Here is a 20,919-nt window from a genome sequence, read left to right as displayed (position 1 = left end):
GACTGATTTCACTTAGCATAATACCCTCCAGTAAGCTTTTTTTTCAATAGGAAAGAAAACAGCTGTGCACAGAGGGAGATTTGAACACTGTGTTCTTCAAAGATACCTGTGGCAGTGGTTGGGGCTGTTAGTGCTCACTGCCCTGACAGAGACTTGCTTTGGCAGGGTAGAAGATTTTGTGTCTCTGGTGTTGACTGCAGCTTTCTTGAAAGTCAGGCTGTACTCCTTCTCCAGGGACTCCTGAAGTGGTGGAATTCTTTAATGCCTAATTAGTCTTAGTTCCTATCTTCAACATGTTTGCTGTCTGAAAATGTTCTAATATGATTTTGTTGCCTGTAGTGCCCCTGCTCTTTGGGAACCATATGATTGCAATAGCATTTCCACCCATTGGTTTTAAGGCCAGTTTTCCTGCAAGCAGACAAGAAGTTGTTTTAGTGTAGTGCTAGCACTTTTTGTCTTAGCCAACTGGTGTTCTTTTTTTTTTTTAAGTTTATTTATTTTGAGAGAGAGAGCCCGCATGTGCACATGTGCATGTGTGAGGGAGAGAGAGAATCCCAAGCAGGCTTCGCACTGTCATCCCAGAGCCCAACATGGGGCTCAAACTCACGAACCATGAGATCATTACCTGAACCGAAATCAAGAGTTGAATGCTTAACCTACTGAGTTAACCAGGTGCCCCTAGCCAACTGGTGTTCTTCTAAAAACACTGGGGTTCTCAACTATCCCCTGATAGGCTGGGTTGTATTTTTCTAGTTTGTAATGTCTATTACTATTGGTAGCCATTATTGTTCATTTCAAGCATTCTACTGCCTAAGACATATTACTTAAATTTTCATAAAGTTAAGATTATACAGATAATTTCCTACATTGGTAGTGTAGCTAAGCTTAGCAATTTTTTAATAAACGCTTTTGGGATATTTTGTTTTCTTAAAAGTGTGCTAATGTCATACTTCTCTGACTATCCATCTGCCTTTCCTAAGTATGCTCTTGTAGACCCTGTATTGTATTGCTGACAGCCACCGCTAGAGAATTGCTGTCCTGAAGTAGAATAAAGATCTCAGACATGGTGCTGCTTTTATTTTTCTAGCTTAACTGATTCTTTACATGGGACTTAACATCCAGTCAGCAGCTAAACTCAGCAAAGGATTATCTTGCCATGTGTATAGCTGTAATGAATTTCCAATTTTGGTTTCTGTATGGACAAATGAGAAGCAAATAAATCTTTTATATGTAACTGCAACCTTGTCCTTCTAGTGCAGAGCTCTGTTCCAAGTTTAGACCTAGTAAAATTTTGCTGCTTATTAAAAAATACTGCATCTTAAGGGCTTTTGATTTTTGGAATTATGTATTCATTCATATACATATAAACACACAGGGATACACATCAGCCACTATGTTTTAGGTGCAATGTTTAATATTAGTTAGAAAGCCTATTTCCTAGTTGGGCTACTTCCATCCTGTGCAAATAGTACAATCAAGTTGCCCAGTAGGATTACAGACTGAGTGCCTGGGTGGCTCAGTCAGTTAAGTGTTTATTTCTGCTCAGGTCATGATCTCGCGGTTCATGAGTTTGAGCCCTGCATCGGGCTTCGCACTGATGGTGCAGAGCCTTCTTAGGAGGATTCTGTCTCCTCTCTCTGCCCCTCACCTGCTCACTCACTATCTATCTCTCTCTCTCAAAATAAATAAATAAACATTAAAAAAAAGATTATAGACTGGACACCCATTTTCGAAATACTGAGGCATTAACTGTGTTCTATGGTGCAATAATGTAGTCTTTTGCTATCAGATAACAATTTTCTGTGGGAAATTTGATATTGTAATCAGATGCTATGATAATACTGAAAACCTGGATAGCTATACTTCTACATATTTATGTATTCACATTAGCTCATGTTACTAATGTCCTATACTTATAGCTTCAGTCATCTTCCCTTCATTTGACAACACTGCCTAGAGGCTTACAAACAACAGTACGGGTTTATGGAGTTCCTAATGGTCTATTCTGCATTGCCCCTTTAGAGATGTCATTACATACCCACTTCTCAGGGTATTTTCCAGTTGCATTTCATTAGGATCCCTCAATTCTATGCCAATACAATGAGGCTTTAAAGAATTCGCTGCAAATTATTTTGCTTTAGTGTTGTTACCTGTGTGGCTCAGCACATTACAGTGCTTTACATGTGTAACTGTTCATTGTTTAGTTTTAGTTCAGTGTTGCTATTTAGATTGGGTATATTCTAATAGTATTAGCTATTTAACTGCCTTTTGCCCCTTCAGTTCAGTTGACCGCCTGGAATTTTGTCTGTTACCAAAATATTAAGTATTAGGATCTGCCAACCATGGGATGAGTAGTTTTGGAAGTACTGTTATTTGCCATATTATGAAACCATAAGTCCATGAGTTGTTATACTGCCATTGTTGACTTAATAAAAAAAAATGTACCCACAATTTTATCACGGTGTGCTCTCATTATTTGTTGAATAGTATTAATCTAAACCATAGTCACCATGATGATTCAAATCTATTTGGAAAGTCTTAGACTTTTTCCACATTAAGACAATTTTGGGTTCAAGCCCTGTGTCGGGCTTCACACTGTCAGCTCGGGGCTTGGGATTCTCTCTCTCTCAAAATAAATAAATAAACTTAAAAAAAAAAGAGACAATTTTGCTATTCCACTGTCTTGTTTGGTTGTGAGTTATCATATTTTCCTATCTGTTGCCAGAAAATATATGTTGTCTAGTTGTTGACTCAGCAGTTCCTTTGTACTGTAGATACGGTCCTGCAAGGATTTTTTTTTTTTTTTTTTACCACCTGTGGTTAAATGTAGGAGTACCTTCTGTTTTTGAAGTTCTGTAGTGACGGTTCTTTGTCGAGTCTTGCCTCTGGTACTTCACTACTAGATCATTATTTAGCCCAACTATAATATGGGATCTTGTTTTGACTCCACGATGTTACTGGAAAACTTCTATCTCCTAGTGGATGAAAATATTTCAGTGGTAGGGCTAATCTCCATGTAGTTGGTATTCCTTTGTCTCTAATCTTTGTTTACATGTTTATGTGTTATACCTATACTTACTGGGCAGTTTGATCCTTTACAAATCCTTTACCTTCACACATGGCCAAGATACCAGTAACCACTATTTGGGGGCAACCTGTCAATGGACTTATAGCCAACAAGTGTCCTCTCAATTTCGTAATAAGGTTAAATGCTTTAGAAGATTAAATACCTATCTTAGCAACCCTACTAATCAGATTGACTCTGAATAAGGCAATTAACTTTAAAAAAATAATAATCATGACATCATTCATATACCCTGAAATTCACCCTTATACTTTTCAGTGGCTTTTAGTATGTTCATAGAATTGTGCAATCATCATTTCTGTATTGCTGTAAAACATTTTTATCACCCCAGAAAGAAGCCTTATACCTGTTAGCAGTAATTCCTCCTTTTCCTCTTTTGCCAACCCTGCTACCACTAATCTAACTTTTGTCCCTGTGGATTTGTCTATTCTAGACATTCATTTGAATGGAATCATTCAATGTGTCTTTTATATCTGACTTCTATCACTTAGCATGTTTTGGTGGTTTGTCCATATTATAGTATATCTCAGTGTTTCATCCATTTTTATGTCTGATTAACATTCCAGTTTATGGATTAGCTTCATTTTGTTTATTCATCTGTTGAAGGACATTTGGGTTTCCACTTTCTGTCTGTTAAGAATAGGTGCTATAAACATTCGTATACAAGTTTTTACATGGACATATTTTCATCTCCTTGAGTATACCTACATTTAACATTGGAATTGCTTTGTAATATGGCAACTTTATTTTTAATGTTGTAATTTTGAAAAAGTTTATGAAAGTGCCTGCACCATTTTACAGTATCACCAGCAATGTGTGAGGATTTCAACTCTTCCCTAGTCTCACTTGTTACTTTCGGTCTTCTATAAAAATAGGCATCCTAGTGGATGTGGAGTGTCTCATTGTGGCTTTGACCAGTATTTCTGTGTTGAGCAATTTTTTATGTGCTTATTCGGTATTTATATTTCTTTGGAGAAATGCTTATTCAAATCCTTTGTTCGTTAGAATTGGGTTATATGTCTTTTTGTCATTTTATTGTGAGAATTCTTTATACAACTGGATAATAGACCCCTATTGGGTATGTGATTTGTAAATATTTTTTATTCCATTCTCTGGGTTGTCTTTTAACTTTCTTGTTTGCAGTACGTAAGTTTTTAACATGGATGAAATCTAATTTCTCTATTTTTTGGTCACTTTTGATTTTGGTGCCATAACAAAGACACTATTATTTTACACTGAGGTCTGCTCCATTTGGCATTTATTTTTATATATGGTATGAAGTATAAGTTCAACCTTATCCTTTTGCATGTAGATATACAGTTTTCCTACTACCATTTATTGAAAAGACTATCCTATTGAATTATCTTGACACCTGTATTGAAAATCCATTGATTCTAAATTCAAAGGTGTATTTGGGGCCTATAAATTATTTTTCACTTATCTGTGTATCCTTATATCCAGGCAATACTGTCTTTATTATTTTAGTTTTATAGTAAATTTTGAAATCTGGAATTATGAATCCTTCGACTTGGTTCAAGATTGTTGGACCCTGAGTTTCCATATGAATTTTAGGATCATTTTGTCAATTGCTATAAATTAAGATCTGGAATTTTGATGAAGATCACATTTAACCTGTAGATCGCTTTGTGGAGTATTGCCACATTAACTGTTCTCTCAGTTCATTAATATGGGATGTCTTTCCATTAATTTAGTCTTTAATTTTCTTCAACATTGTAATTTTCAGTATAGAAAGTCTTGTATTTCTGTTTAAAACTATTCTAAGGGCATATGGGTGGCTCAGTCAGTTAAGAATCTCTTAATTTCAGCTCAGGTCATGATCTCACAGTTGGTAAGATAGTGCCCCATGGGGATCTGCAATGACAGTGCAGAGCCTGCTTGGGATTCTCTGTCTCCCACTCTCTCCCTCTCTCTACCCCTCCTCCCACCTGCACATGTAAGCTCTCTTTCTCTCTCTCTGTAAAATAAACCTTTAAAAAATTATTCTATATGCTCCACTTTTACTCATAATGTTGATAACAGAATTATTCTCTTCATTTTGATTATTAATTGCTAGTATATACAAGTAAAATTATTTTTTATTGGTACTGTGTATTCTAAGGTTTCTGAACTCATTAGAATTGCTTCTTTTTATTCTAATAGTTTTAATGTTAGGTGGGGTGAGTTTCTTTTTGGTAGATTCCTTAGGATTTTTATGTATAAGATTATATTTCCTACAAATACAGATCATTGTACTTCTTTCTTTTTAATCTCATTGATTTTTATTTCTTTTTTGTGCCTAATTACCCTAACTAGAATCTCCTATACATTATTGGCAAGAGCAGTCTTCCTGGCCTTAGGGGAAATATACTTACCCCTAATTGCAATGATAGCTGTACAATTTTTCTAGATCCCCTTTGTCAAGTATGGAAAGTTCCCTTCTGTTCCTAGCTTGTTGAGGTTTTCATTTTTTTTAATCATGAATGATTGTCATGAAATTTCTACATTTGTTGATATGATCATGAGGTTATCTTTATTTTGTATAGTGTATTAGATTCATTCATTTTCAGATACTAAACCAACTGTATTGAGGTAAATCCAATTTGGTCATGGTATATAATCATTTCATTTCTGGATTTGGTTTGCTAGTATTATGTTGGACTTTTTTGGAACTCTCTATTCATGAGGCATTTTGCTCTGTGGTTTTCTCATTTTATCTTTGTCTGGCTTTGGTATCAGACTACTAATGGCCCCAGAGAATGATTTGGGAAGCATTTCCCTCTCTTTTTTTTTGAACATTAAACAAAGGATTGGTATTAATTCTTTTTAAACATTTCACCGAATTAGCATGAAGTCATCTTTTCATGGACTCTTCTTTTGGGAACTTTTATAGATTAATTATCAAATTTATTTTTCTAGGTCTGTTCACAGTTTTCTTCTTGAGTCAGATTTGGTTGTGTCTTTCAAGGAATGTGTCCATTTCACCTAGTTGGCACACACTTTTTGATAGTTCTTTGTGATTCTTTTTTTTTCCCTATAAGGTTGGTAATGTCCCTTCTCTTATTCCTGATCATATTTATTTGAATTTTCTCTCTCTTTTTCATGGTCACTCTAGCTATAGGTTTGTCTTTTATTATTATTGTTTCAAAAAAACCAAATTCAGTTTTCTTGATTTTCTGTTTTTTCTATTCTTTATTTATTCCTATTCCAACCTGTATTATTTCCTTCTTCCTGACTCATTTGGTTTAGCTTGCCCTTTTTTAAATTTAAGATTGTTTGTTTATTGATTTGAGATCTTCATTTTTTTAATGTTTATTTATTTTTGAGAGAGAGCATGAGCAGGGGAGGGGCAGAGAGAAAGGGAGACACAGGATCTGAAGCAGGTTCCGCGCTATCAGCGTAGAGCCTGATGCAGGGCTTGAACTCACCGACCATGAGATCATGACCTGAGCCAAAGTCAGATGCTTAACTGACCGACACACCATGGCATTCTGAGATCTTCATTTTTATTACTATTTTTTTTACTTTTTGTTATATTTATTTATTTCTGAGACAGACAGAGCATGAGCAGGGGAGGGACAGAGAGAGAGGGAGACACAGAATCAGAAGCAGGCTCCAGGCTCTGAGCTGTCAGCACAGGGCCCAACACGGGGCTCGAACTCACAAACCGTGAGATCATGACTTGAGCCGAAGTCGGTCGCTCAACCTACTGAGCCACCCAGGCACCCCGAGATCTTCATTTTTAATATAGGTAACTACAGCTACAATTCTCCCTGTAAGCAATGTTTTTGTTGCATTCTATAAATTTTATATGTTTTGTTTACATTTTGAAAGTATTTTCTCATTCTCTTTATGATTATTTTTTTGACCCATTGGTTATTTAAGAGTTTGTTGTTTAATTTTCCCAAATTTGCAAATTTCCCAAATTTTATTCTGTTATGGATTTCTGATTTCATTTCTTGGTGGGAGAACATACTTTGTATGATTTCAATTCTTTAAGTTTATTGACACTTGTTTTATGTCTTAGCATATGGTCTACCTGGAGAATATTTAATTCTATTTTTTATTAGTATAGTTATCCAGCTCTCTTGGTTACTGTTTGCCTGGTATATCTTTTTATATCCTTTTACTCGCAAACATTTTGTGTCTTTGAATCTAAAATACATGTCTTGCAGATAACATATAGGTGGGTTATATTTTTTTATCTATTTTTGCCAAACTCTGCCTTTTTATTAGATTATTTTTATTTATGTTTAATGAAATAAAACATACTGATAAGGTAGGACTGATGTCTCTTGTTTTCCTATTTGTTTTCCATGTGTCTTATGTCTTTTTGTTTTAATTCCTTTTTTCTTTTACTGTATTTTTAACTTACTTTTTTCATGATTGCTCTGCTATTTCAGTTAACATCTTACCTTAAAATAATTGTTTTCAGATTAATTTCAATTGTGTACAAAATTTGCTCCACTATATCTTTGTTCCCTCCCCTCTTCTTGGTGCTGTTATTATACAAATTACTTCTGTGTGCAATGTAAACATATCAACACAATCTTCTAGTTACTCCTTTATGCTATTATCTTTAAGTCAGAAATGAGAAAAAACATTACATATAAAAATAGATTTTTTTGTCTCTTAAATTTATTTATGCAGTTACCTTTATTCATGTTCTTTATTTTTCATTTATATGTGAGTTACCATCTAGTGTCCTTTCATTTCTGCCTGATGGACTCTTTTGTATCTCTTATAGGGCACATCTGTTAGCACTGAATTCTTTTAACTTTTGTTTATCTGGGAATGTTATAATTTCTCCATTTCTCAAGGATAGTTTTGCTGGATACCGAGTTCTCAGTTAACATTCTTTTTCCTTCAGGAGTTTGAATATATCATTCCACTATTTTCTGGTCTCCATGGTTTATGAAAAGTCAGCTTTAACTTTCTTAGGATCCATTACATACGATGAGTTGTTTTTCTCTTGCTGCATTCAAGATTCTGAAGTTACTTTGATGATTTGATTATTATGAGTCTAGGTTTGATTTGAATATCTTTGAGTTTATCCTTGTGGCATATATTGATCTTCTTACATGATGTATAGATTAATATTTTTATCAGATTTGGTAACTTTTGGCCATTATTCATTCACATATTCTTTCTGTCCTCTTCTCCTTTGTTTGACTCCCATTATGTTTGTTATCTTTACTAATTCTTTTTCATTATCTTATAAGAGAATTTAAGGTTCTGTGTAGTACTGGCTCAATCTCATAAGTAGTATTGTTTGTTGTTTGTTAAATATGTTTGATCATAATTACATTTCTTTTTTTTTAACGTTTATTTATTTTTGAGACAGAGAGAGACAGAGCATGAACGGGGGAGGGTCAGAGAGAGGGAGACACAGAATCTGAAACAGGCTTCAGGCTCTGAGCTGTCAGCACAGAGCCCGTCGTGGGGCTCGAACTCACGGACCGTGAGATCATGACTTGAGCCGAAGTCGGCCGCTTAACTGACTGAGCCACCCAGGCGCCCCGATCATAATTACATTTCTTTTTTGACTCCCATTATTTACTGTGATGCTTCCTATTGAGAATTTCTGGTTTGAACTGCCTTATACATATATGATATGTGTTATATAATTATGTATATATAAGTGTATATGTAAACTTATATGTTTTTATTACATCTATAATTACATATACAATATATATATTGTTTTATTGCATTGTGATTAGTGTGGTTACTGTCCTTTTGTACATACCGAGTTCTTAATAACTTCCTTAGAGCAAGTGCCTCATTCTTTTTAAAAAATATCTTTATTTTCATGTGCTTATTCTTCCAGGCGACCTTAGAAACAACTTGTTGAGTTCTCACCATGAATACCATTGGAATTGCAGTTGGAATGGCATTAAACATGTAGATTAATTTTTGGAGAGCGATCATCTTTATAATCTTCTCCTACATGAATGTGGTATGTTTCTCCTTTTATTCAGATCTTAAGTATTGTGTATGTCTGTTCCACTTATTACCTTCAATATTTTTTCCTGGTTTCTGAAAGAAATAGGCACATGTCTTAGGAACTGAGATTCTGTTGGGCAAAGTAGAGAAGATGTCATCTACATAGACTAGATTCTTCAGTATAAAAGGTCATACAAAACATTTTTTTTTCAATATAACGGTACTATTTCTTCCACATGGCCCTAGAAGTCTGCATTATTTATAATGTTCCATATCCTTGTTTTGTACAGAGGTGGTTTCTAATATTAGGAAAACTATGTAGTAAGCCCTTTGTTTTTTAGTGCCATCAGCATCCCTTTGACCCTCTCCTTTCCCATTTAGAAGTGCTTCCTCCATCCTGCTTCTGGGAACTCAGTGCTCATTGTTTACAGGATATGCACCCATTGAAGACCTCCATGGCCTCCAATATAAGGCTAACTATTTGTGTTATCACTACAAAAGTGTAGAATCAGAACAGTTAGAGTCCTGTTCCCACTTGATGGTTGGTTCTGTTTCCATTTTAAGAGCATCTCTCTGAGAGGGAAGCTAGAGAACATCCAGGATTCTGAGAGGGATTTGAACTTAGATCCTATGAGAAGCATCATAGGAATTAGAGCTGTTTAGATGGTGGGAGACAATTCCTCTGGAATAAGGAGTTTGATGATCTGTTTCCAGATCTTTTATGGAGTCGGGAGTGGTTGATTTTTGCTGCTTTTCAAGGCAGTTCTAATTAATGCCTTCAATGAATAAACAAATTTAAGAACTGTCCAAAGATGAAAACATTCTTGGAAGTGATAACCTAGTGGTTTCTATGACCACTTGGAATAGAATTTGAGAATTTCCCTGCATGTAATGAGATACTGGATTACATGCACTTAAAAGTCACATTTATTTCTGAGATTCTGACTATCTCAGTAAGGACAAATGCAACTATTATTGTGTGCCTACTTCACATGTTCCCATTCAATAATTACTACAACTTTTTGAGCATCCCAGAGAGGTAGAATAAATTTAAGGCAACTAATCTAATTAATGGCAGAGTATACTTCTTTTACCTCTCTCTTCTAGTGTATCTTAATTTATAGTAGTGATTCCTTAAGTTTGTATAGCGCTTTATCATTTAGAAACCTTTCACAAACATGGTTTTATTTGACCCTTTGGTAAAATCGGAAAAACAGATGCCACATGTCTGTTTTATAAGTGGAAAAACATAGGTTTAGAAACTCTTTTTTTTTTTTAAAGTTTACTTCTTTTATTTTGAAAGAGAGAGCAAGAGCGGGGTAGGGGCAGAGAGAGAGAGAGGGAGAGAGAATCCCAAGGCGGCTCCACACTGTCAGCTGAAATCAAGAGTTGGATGCTTAACTGACAGAACTACCCAGGTGCCCCAGGTTTAGAAACTCCTTGAGTTTCTGTGGAGCAAGAGGAATCTAGGAGAACATTCAATATAACCACCATATTTTGCAGTTGAGGAAACTGAGTACCAGAAGTAAAAATCAGGGTATTTTGTAGGTATTCTTTGATTTGTGTTGGGGGAAGGGAAGGTCAGGCTAGTTGATTTCCTGGGGGTACAGAAGGGTTATGTTGCTTTTATCCATCCTTTAGTGTACGCTTGATTAATGCCAACCCACCACATTAGATTAAGTGGCGTTTTAATAAACATTGTTCAAAGGCACTAAAGGTTTAAGGAGAAAATTTGAGGCTTTAGGGAGCAGGCTATGGAAGATATTTTGGGTCATGAGGTCCTTCTTGATAGCCCTGAAAGCATTAAGTATTTCCTGCTCCAGGTTCAAGGGACACCTGGGAAGCAGGGCAGGAGAGAATGGTTTATGTTGTCTATTTGCAGTCATTCTAGTATGGTTGGGAATGAAGCCCCAGCCCTTGCCCATGATTCTGGGAGCTAACTAGTCTCTCACTCATGGGTCTGTGACATAGGCTCAAGAGTGATGGCTCTCTTGAATATAGCATGGGTTGCAGATTTAGCACCTCAAGAATGGAAGGACCTTAAAAGTCTCCTATCCAAACCAGCTTATTTCAATTTGATCCTAATTTGAGTTCTTTTACAATATACCCAATAAGGGATGCCCGGGTGGCTCAGTCCGTTAAGCATCTGACTTTAGCTCAGGTTATGATCTCACAGTTCGTGGGTTCTGGCCCCACGTTGGGCTCTGTGCTGTCAACACGGATCCCACTTTGGATTATCTGCCCCCCCTGCCCCTCTCCTGCTTGTGCACCCCCCCTCAAAAATAAATATTTTGAAAAAAGATTCTCTCACTCCCTCTGCCCCACTCACATACTCTCTCTCTCTTTCTCTCTCTCTAAAATAAGATAAATTAAAAATAAACTCTTCTTAAAAAAATAAACAAATTAATAAATAAATAAAATATACCCAACAAATGGCCTTTTAGCCTGTAGGTAACTATAATCAGTGACAGTTATGGGGAAGTCCTTCCTAAGTCATTTTGTCTCTTTCAAGACCTCTGCAGTATTGAGCTAAAATATATTTTTCCGCAGCTTCAACTTAATCAGCATATTTGTATTGTACCCCAACTCAGGAATATTGCTTTATTCTGTCTCCTGCATCTTCAGTTTCTCCTCTGCTGCCTTTTGAGCTGCCAGGCACTGTGCTGGGTGATGGGGATATGGAGACGAATTAGACACAGTTCCTGCCCTCAGGAGTTCTCAGTCTAGTGAGAGAGTTCGACATGTACACAGATAATTACAACATATGGTATGCTCTACAATGGAGGTATGTACAAGATACTATGGGGTTCAGAAGAGAAATCATTTGAGTGGGGAAATGCCTGAGGTTGGAGGAACTGATGCTTAAGTGGATTCTTAAAGGAAGTAAAGGTTGGCCAGGCAGAAAACAGAGAAGGACCTTTTAAGCAAAGGCATGGACACTGGAAATATAATGATGAAATGGGGGAACTGCAAGTAGTTCCTGAAATTATGTTAGAAATGTAAGCTGAGAATAGATCCTAATAAGTATTCCATGAACTTTGGATTTCGTTTGGAGCGTTTAAGTAGGGGATGCTTTTGAAGGTCACTTTGGCAGTACTATAGAGTATGTTCTGGAAGATTTTCAAACCTGGACAGGGAGATTAGTTAGAAATACACCATAGTAGAGAAGATGATAAATGATCGAAGGCCAAAAGGATTGGGAGTGGAGAAGAGGGGATAGACTCTTAAATAAGAGGCTATAAAAACATGGACAGTTCTAGAACATGGAAAAATTAAGGTGGTAAAGAGGGAAAAATTAGGGCTCTCAGACTTTGGCAAATGTGTGTCCACCTACTTCCATTCCTGGCCTTGTTGAGATCCTCTCATGTTTATTTTTATTATGTTTATGAATGTTTATTTATTTATTTTGAGAATGAGAAAGTGGGAGTTGGGGGGAGACAGAGAGAGAGGGAGAAAATTCCCAGCAGGCTCTATGCTGTCAGTGCAGAGCCCAACGTGGGGCTCCATCTCACAAGCCATGAGATCATGACCTGAGCCCAAATCAAGAGTCAGAGGTTTTTCTGACTGAGTCACCCAGGGACCCCATCCTCTCATGTTTTTTAGATGGGCATTGCTATTGATTTCTTTTGGACCAGAGCTTGACTGTACAGATTTGATAAGTTTTGTTCTGGGATGGCAGCTGTATATGAAATGTTGATTCTCAGAAAGACATCTGAACAGCTGTAGACCTCTAATAGTATTACTTGGTTCCTTGCCCTTCTCATCAGTAGTAGGTTTCCCTCACCATCACATTGTCTCCCAAAGTCAGAGAGGAAGCTTTTCTCTCTAAAACCCACTCAGGGGAGAAATGGCCCTAGTTGTGACTGTCTCAATTGTTTTATTGTTTGTTGAATGAAAAAAATGAATCATCAACAGACATTAATTGGACACCTGCTCTATAATCTCCATGGACTCAGCTTAGGGATTTTACAACGTTTGTGGTTACATCTCCAAGTAAAATATATCCAGTAATCAAAAATCTAAATATATTCAGTATTCATTTCCTGTTTTCTCAAAGCAATATAAAAATGTTCTGTGGACAGTTCTCCACATAAGGCTCAGAGTAGTGACCTTAGGGATTCAGAGAATGGATTTCTGTGACTAGAATGATTCATAGGAGATTATATTTAAGTAGACCTTATGTATTTTCAGTGGACCTTATGTAAGTAGCCATCCTAGAGGGCAGTAGGGGGAAGAAGGATTGGGAGAGGAAGCTCTGAGTAGGATGGCAAAGCAGTACGTAAGAGTCTGGGCCTTGGGACTAAATATCCTAGGCTCAAATCTGCTCTTAAACTCACCAGTGTGGTATTGAGCATGGTTTTTCACCTCTCTGGGACTTGCCTTTCTCTTATGTAAAATAGGGGTAATGGTCTTTTCTGCATGTAAAATGGGGGTAATGGCCTTTTCTGTGATGATTTGGATGGGGATGGGGGTAGGTGTAAGGATTTAATGGGATTATTGTACATTTCTTAGAACAAGTCTGGAATGTGCCAAATGCTATTATCAACTGTCGTTGCCACTAATAATGATGTTGACCATGTCTGGGATTAAAAGAAGATAGTTAACCAGAGGTGCTTATGTTTTACATTGTCAATGAGGCTCTTCGGGTGTGAGAAAGAAAGGGAAACTAACTGGCCTGAAGGTTTTCAATGGTATGTTAGTATGAAGTCAACTCTCTACCTTCTTTTTCTTCTCTGCCAAATAGGTTGGGAAACCAGATGAATTTTGTCCATGCCCTGATCACTAATCTATTGCCTTTGCTCTTATTTCCAAATAGAAACCTGTTGAAAAGTTGTGTTACACCTGAATAAAGGTTATCCTAAAAATGTAGAAAAATGCTTTGGAGTTGGTCAAAACTGGACTTGAAACCTGACTCAACTGCTTACTAGCTGTGTGATCTAAGACATGTTACTTAACCTCACTGAACCTCAGTTTTTTCATCGAATATGATAATTAATTTGCAGGGTTTCTCTGAGGATATTTGTGAAGTGTATGTCATAAGCACTAAGTCATAGCTGTCATTGTTAGTTCTTGGGATACTCATCACGTGACAGAAACAACAGCGGGCCCTGGTGGCTAGGAGGACTGCATGGATCCAACCTCAACCTGGAGTTGTGCTCTTCTGAAGAAATCCTACTCGGATGGATATAATACAACCTGCTAAGTGTCCTCGCACTTATCAGGTTGTATTATCATTGTCCGTGTCTATGGCTCTCGTCTACCAGACTCTAAATTCCTTACAGGCAAGGACAGTGCCTTGTTCATCTTTGTATTCGGTGCCTAATCCCGTGCACATTGTAGGCCTCATTAAATGTTTGTTGAATGAAAAAATGAATCATCAACAGACATTAATTGGGCGCCTGCTCTGTGATCTCCATGGGCTCAGCTTTTCCCCGCCAGTTGCCTACAACGTCCAAGCTGTCTTCAATATGCTTTCTCCTGGAGCTTACTCCTATCTTCTCACTCTTTTGCTGAGGACTTTTCTGTGTAGTACAAAGATAGCAGATATACTTCATCTCAAGTACCATCTCCAATCGGTCAATAGTACCTGCCTCGATTATGTTTCACAAAAAGGATGCTGAAGCCAGGTTTCACTCAGTTCAGTGTGAAAGAGAGTTATAACTAATTAGCTATGTTTACTGAAGGTGGGAGAAGGGGGAATAGCAGCCTAAGTGACACATATATATCATATTTAATATGTTTTCCGTGAAATATTCTGTTTCCATGCCTGTATTTTAGTCTTGGCTACTTGCAGATGTTGCATGCCTGCTGCTGCTGCTGCTGCTACTACTACGACAGTTGCTGCTGATTGCTCCTTGGGTAGGACCAAAGTGATCATTGATCAGAAACTTCATCCTCACAGTCTGGGGGTTGCTCCTGTGGCTGGTATTCACAGTTTCCCCTTTCAACTTTACCTCAGCTATCCCCTTACCTACAGTGACAGGTAGGCCTCCACTTTCCGTTCACCACTCAACAGGCTCCTATTTCCTTTTCCTTCTTTAGTCTGATTAATAACTCTTGTTCCATGAGAAGCCTTCTTTCTGGTAGAAGATGTGACAAATAGAGTACAAGTTAAATGATTCCGTCAGGGCGCTACAGTGAGTCGTATAAGCTGCCCTTTAATGTGGGAGAAAATGGAGTATGCTTGCAGACTTTGGGGCAGGAAGAACAGAGAAGGAAGTCATTGTTGATGGGGGAAAGAAAGACACTAACAGATGGAATAAGTTCCTGAAAAATGATGGCAGAAGGGAGGGTGAAACCTATGACTCTAAAATAGGGGGAGAGAGAGCACCTCAGATGAAAGGAATTACCTCCTCGCTGGAGCATAGGGATAGGAGTTAGGAGAAACATGTGACAAGGGTGTTGAAGATTTGTAATTGTTGATGTGGATGATGGAGAGGAAGCTGACAGGATTATGGGACAGGGATTATGGGACAGGATTATGGGGACAAATAATCCAGGAACAGGATTATGGGGACAAATCCAGGGACAGGATTATGGGACAAACCAGAGTCCAAGGGATATTTGGGCCAAAAGGCTAGAGTGGGGCCTTTCGGTCTATTAAAGTGAGATATTATTATATTAAATTATATACTAAATTAAAGTAAGAAACCAGAAACTTGAGAAACTTTAAAGTGGTCTTAGGCCACCCGTCACAAGTAACTTGATTGCCTGGGACTGACCTTTATTGGTTGAGGGATGGACAGCTAGCAAGAGAGGGGCTACACAGAAATGAATTTGAAACTCCAGACTATATGTGGAAGGAAGTTAGATCAGAAGTGAGCTGAAAGTCTGTGAATGAAAAAAGGCCCTAGTGTGATCAAGATGGGTGTTGGGTAGTTGGAAATTGGAATAATAGAACCTGTAATCAGAGAGTGGATTTTGAAACATTAAGATTGCAAAACCAGAATGGTCAAGGTAACTTGTGAAGTGAGGTTGTCAGATGGTCAGTTACATAAATACTGAAGTAACCCCGGACTATAGCAAAAGCCAAGCTGGGAATGAACTCTGGAGGCCAGGTGTAACAGGCCTTGATGCCTGAGGAGTGATTTAGAGGTTGGCACATGGCAACTGTGCAGGTGTAAGAGAAGAAACGATGTAGTGGGATAGTTGTATGAGCCACGGAGGAGCAGTAGGGATCATTAGAAGTTACCAAAACCATGATCTGCACATTGCTCCGAGGTGTTGGCTTGCAGAATGCCTAGCTAAAGTGATCCCCTCCTCTATCGGGTGCTTGCTCTATACCCAGCACCTTGCTGTGTGCTAACCATTTACCCCGTCTGGGTCTGTCACATATCAGGTATGAGAAAATAAGCAGCATTCCCGAGCAAGGACAGCTAGTGGAGCTGCTGGCCCTTTGAATTGACAGAATGCTGTGGCCGTGTCTACAGACTGGTCAGCTTGAAGTGGCATCAAAAGATTTCTTTTGGACCCAAATTTTTCCTTGACCTTGACCTAACTTTATCCACGTGGTACAAGTTTGTGTTGGCTGTTCCATAATGTACTTTGACTTCTGAGTCTCTGACTTGAGGAGTATGCTAGAACTGTCCTTTAAAAAACAACAGGCACAGCACATTAAAAACACAGATTAATTAACTAGAACAAGGGGGCCCTGTTACATAATTGAGCTTTTAAGATAAAGGATAGACAAAAGAAAGCTCCCATCAGTGTGTAACAACAGCACTTTGTGACAGCCACTCTAAGGTCAGGATACATCTAGTTTAGTGGCCATATTGTACATATTCCCTGTGTTGTTGGGAAGAAGGGCTGGAAATTGATGCAGAGAGATGTCCCTTAGGACTTGGAATGTAAAGTTTAGGAGAAGAGAATCTCCATGAATCCTGTGACACTCCATGTCATCATTTTTCCTCTGTTATAGTCTTTGAATGAGTCAATATTTCAATGAAGGGGTAGAGCCCTTGAGACAGAGTTCCCAGGCCCTTAGACGGTGCATCCCCTCCTTTGGGGCCGCTTTATATTTATTCCTCAGGAGGATCTGGTAGAAGACTTCGTGTGAGGAAGAAGAAAAAGAAAGAAGCAGAGAATCACTACAGCATGTCTTCATATCAGCTTCACAAAGCACGACTCAACAGAGGGCTTACTCTCTTGAGACTCCAGACCACAGGTTGCTCTTTTCAATTGCACGTTTGGCCCTCTCAGCTACTTCCTACATTCAGAAATTGTACTGTATGTGCATGTATGAACTATCATTTCCCATAAAGACTACCCCGTGTTCACAGCAAAAAAAAAAAAAATCCCTAAAATAAGGTATAATGCTTGTTCTGTTAGGTTTCCAATAGTCACAAATTGCTGGATCTCCACTGCTGTAATACAGGCCACCAGAGATGAGTTTGGGTTTCGGAAACAAAGGACCCCAGCTTCCTGGAAGGAAGGCAGTCAGTTGACTTGAAAGTAACCCCTGTCCCTGCATTCTTATTATTTCTTTTTCCTTCAGCTCCTTGACTAAGATACCACTGATGAAAGCAAACAAAGCCATACTTTCCCCTTCCGCTGGCACTTTTCTGGCCTACATATATGCCTTTAGGAGTCACTGTCTCTTTATCAGCACTTCCTTCTTCCCATCTCTTAAGACCCAGAGAGTCATGAATGCTAGAGTTGGGGTTGAACTTGTCACACCTACCTCCTGCAGTTGGGGAATACTAATGTTAATCAGCCTGATACCCACTTCCACCTGATAGTCATGGCAGCCACTGGAGAAGCTGTACCAAAGGCCAGCAACCGTATGGACCCCAGCCCCAAGACTCACTCCTGATGTCTCAACTGATTGTGAAAAACTAGTAGGAGGGCTTGCCCCACCCCAGCCCCCTTCTGAGTTGGTCATCAGAGATCAGGACTTGTCTTAGGGCCTATGTTACATAAGGACAGATATCTCATAAACAGTATCAGGAGTCCTGGTTACCTTTTATCTCTCTTGGGGATGGGCAGGATAGGGCATAAGGATAAGTGGTAAGTCTTGTGCCTTTCAAATATATTCCCAGTGATTCCTCAGGACACCCTTGGTCACACCATCTGGTGCCTAATCCTGGGTCTCGCCTCTTCAAAGCTTTCCTAGTGTGTTCCTTGCTCTCACTAACCACCTTTTATTTCCTGCCCCATCCTGATGGATTTCAGCAGGTGTTTTTTCTTTTCCCTTCCTCAGGCCATCTGTAACAGCCTTTCATCTGGAAGGAGCCTTGTGAATGAGTGAATGAAACTTCAGTGAGTGTTTACAATGACACCCATGTTTTTCTATGGATATAAGGAGAAAGAAGGAGGCTATGAAATGCCATCACGGAGTAACAAAAATTTGACATTTTAGTGGATATTGAACCTAGAAGCCTACATGAATGAAGGAAGCAAACCTGAGATTCTGATGTTTGTGAGTGAAGATAGGAGTGAACTCCTTACTGCTGTTAGTAATGGAAGAAGAGAGGGGAGAAAAGTGAGGGAGGTCATACAGTCCTTCACTTCAGTGGAGGGAGTGCTGAGACTTGCTTCATAAACCAGTAACTTATTAAGGTGGATTGGAGAAGAATTGTTGCACTGCACTATTTCTTTTGCTGTTTGTGTGAAGTCACTGCCAGGCACTGTCCTCAGGTAGAGCTGCCTTTGTGGAGGTTTCTGTTGACCCCTAATGAGAAACAACCCAGAACAAGGTTTGCGACTTAGAACTCTCTGGTTCGATGACAGAGTTTTAAAGAGGTCCAGGACAGAGGAAATAGCACAAGTAGTACCAGATAGCCTAGTTTTTCTTATTGGATGGGTGAGGTAGAGGCAGAGGGCAGAATGATTGTAGGCAACTCCAAACCCCTGGTAAGGCATTAGGAAACAATATAATGAAAGGTTAGCCCTTAGACCTATTGATTTGTCATTCCCCAGAGCGTGATAGATTATCTAAAAGAACAAGGAGAGCTGCTTTGGAGAAAAGTTCTAAAAGATTCTTTCAGAGAACAGATTTAAAAGATGGGGAGCTTCCTGTTATGTAATATGGGCATTACAGCTTTTAAAGACTTCTGTTCCAAATAGCCAAATTATGGAAAGAGCCTAAATGTCCATCAGCTGATGAATGGAGAAAGAGATTGTGGTTTATATACACAATGGAATACTACCTGGCAATGAGAAAGAATGAAATAATGGCCTTTTGTAGCAACGTGGGTGGAACTGAAGAGTGTTATGTTAAGTGAAGTAAGTCACACAGAGAAAGACAGATACCATATATTTTCACTCTTATGTGGATATGGAGAAACTTAACAGAAGACCATGGGGGAGGGGAGGAAAAAAAAAAGGAGGGAGCCAAACCATAAGAGACTCTTAAAAACAAAATAACCTGAGGGTTGATGGGGGGGGGGGGCGGTGGGAGGGAGAGGAAAGTGGGTGATGGGCATTGAGGAGGGCACCTGTTGTGATGAGCACTGGGTATTGTATGGAAACCAATTTGACAATAAATTTCATATAAAAAAAACATAAAGACTTCTGTTCCCTACCTAGATCATGGAAGTTGACACTAGTATCAGCCTGTGGCTGCATAGGCCAGTATTAACATAGAAGTATCGTGCTCTTGGAGAGATCCTGCCACTCTCTTGCTTTGACAGGTGTTCAGCTGCAATACAAGTCCAGTGCTTGAAGAAGCAAAGAGGGCAACAAGCCTCCAGGGGACAACAGTGTGGTCTTCTAAGTGAAGATAGCAACAGAAGAGATCACGGACTTGGCTGGATTGGGCTGGGCTTGTTTGTTTGTTCAAAATTTTAAAAATACTTTTTTTCTTGACCATAAAAATAACATGATCATTGTTGAAAAATGAAACGAAAGGTATAAATTAAAAAGTAAAGAACACCTATAATATTATAACCAAGAAAACAACTCAACATTTGAGTGTTTCCCTTTGTTCTTGTAAAAAAGAATGTGGAACACAATTTTTAAAGTTGTTTTTTTTTTTAATTCCAGTTAGTTAACATACAGCACTCTATTAGTTTCAGGAGTGTGACTTAAAAACAAAATTGACATATTGTATATGTTGTTCTCTAACTTTTTTCATTTGAAAATAAACATATTTCTACATCATTGGCATTCTTTGAAAACAGTATTTTTTTTTTACAGGGCTGTTGTGTTTTTTTTTTTTCAATATATGACGTTTATTGTCAAATTGGTTTCCATACAACACCCAGTGCTCATCCCAAAAGGTGCCCTCCTCAATACCCATCACCCACCCTCCCACCCCCCATCAACCTTCAGTTTGTTCTCAGTTTTTAAGAGTCTCTTACGCTTTGGCTCTCCTCCACTCTAACCTCTAAAACACAGTATTAGGTGTTACATAATATTTCATATGAATCTAACAGAATTTATGTAAAAAAATCACATGCTACTGGACATGTTGGATATTACCAATTTTGCCTATAAAATGTAATAAACATCATTGTATGTTAATTATTATGTGCATTTTTCCAGAATTGGACTCACTGAGTTTGAATGAGAGTATTATTAAGGCATCTGAAAGGTATTGTTGCATTGTCTTCAATATAGTTGTACAAATTACATTTCCATCAGTGGTGTATAAATGTTCATATTTCTCCATACATTCATCAAAATATGGCCATTCTGTCTTTATAAATCCCTGCTCATTTGACAGGCAAAAGTATACATCTTTTCTATTAGAGCTTTTTATTTGTAATTTATATACAGTAAAATTCCCTCATGATTTATAGTTGGGTGGGTTTTGACAAATATAGTCAGGCATACTACTCTAGTACCATTCCAAACAGTTTTATCACTAATAATTTCTCTCAATTGTTCTTTTTAAAAAAAGTTTATTTATTTTGAGAGAGAGTGTGCACACACACTCAGAGGAGAGCAAG

The 20,919-nt window shown here is 38.1% G+C and overlaps 1 long non-coding RNA gene across 3 annotated transcripts in view; it reads left to right on the top strand.

Annotated features, from left to right (window-relative positions):
- Nucleotides 1–20,491, top strand: part of LOC128311612 (uncharacterized) — a 58,295-nt gene extending 37,804 nt beyond the window's left edge. For all 3 annotated transcript variants that reach the window (XR_008290145.1, XR_008290146.1, XR_008290144.1), the window contains 3 exons: nt 8,913–9,041; nt 11,654–17,192; nt 18,228–20,491. This is a non-coding gene — a long non-coding RNA (uncharacterized LOC128311612). The remainder of the gene's footprint in view (nt 1–8,912; nt 9,042–11,653; nt 17,193–18,227) is intronic.
- Nucleotides 20,492–20,919: the final 428 nt, after the last annotated feature.

Source organism: Acinonyx jubatus, chromosome X, assembly GCF_027475565.1.
Source record: "Acinonyx jubatus isolate Ajub_Pintada_27869175 chromosome X, VMU_Ajub_asm_v1.0, whole genome shotgun sequence".
NCBI lineage: Eukaryota > Metazoa > Chordata > Mammalia > Carnivora > Felidae > Acinonyx > Acinonyx jubatus.
The sequence above is the reverse complement of the archived record's forward strand: the minus strand, read 5'-3'. Positions and strand labels throughout refer to the sequence as shown.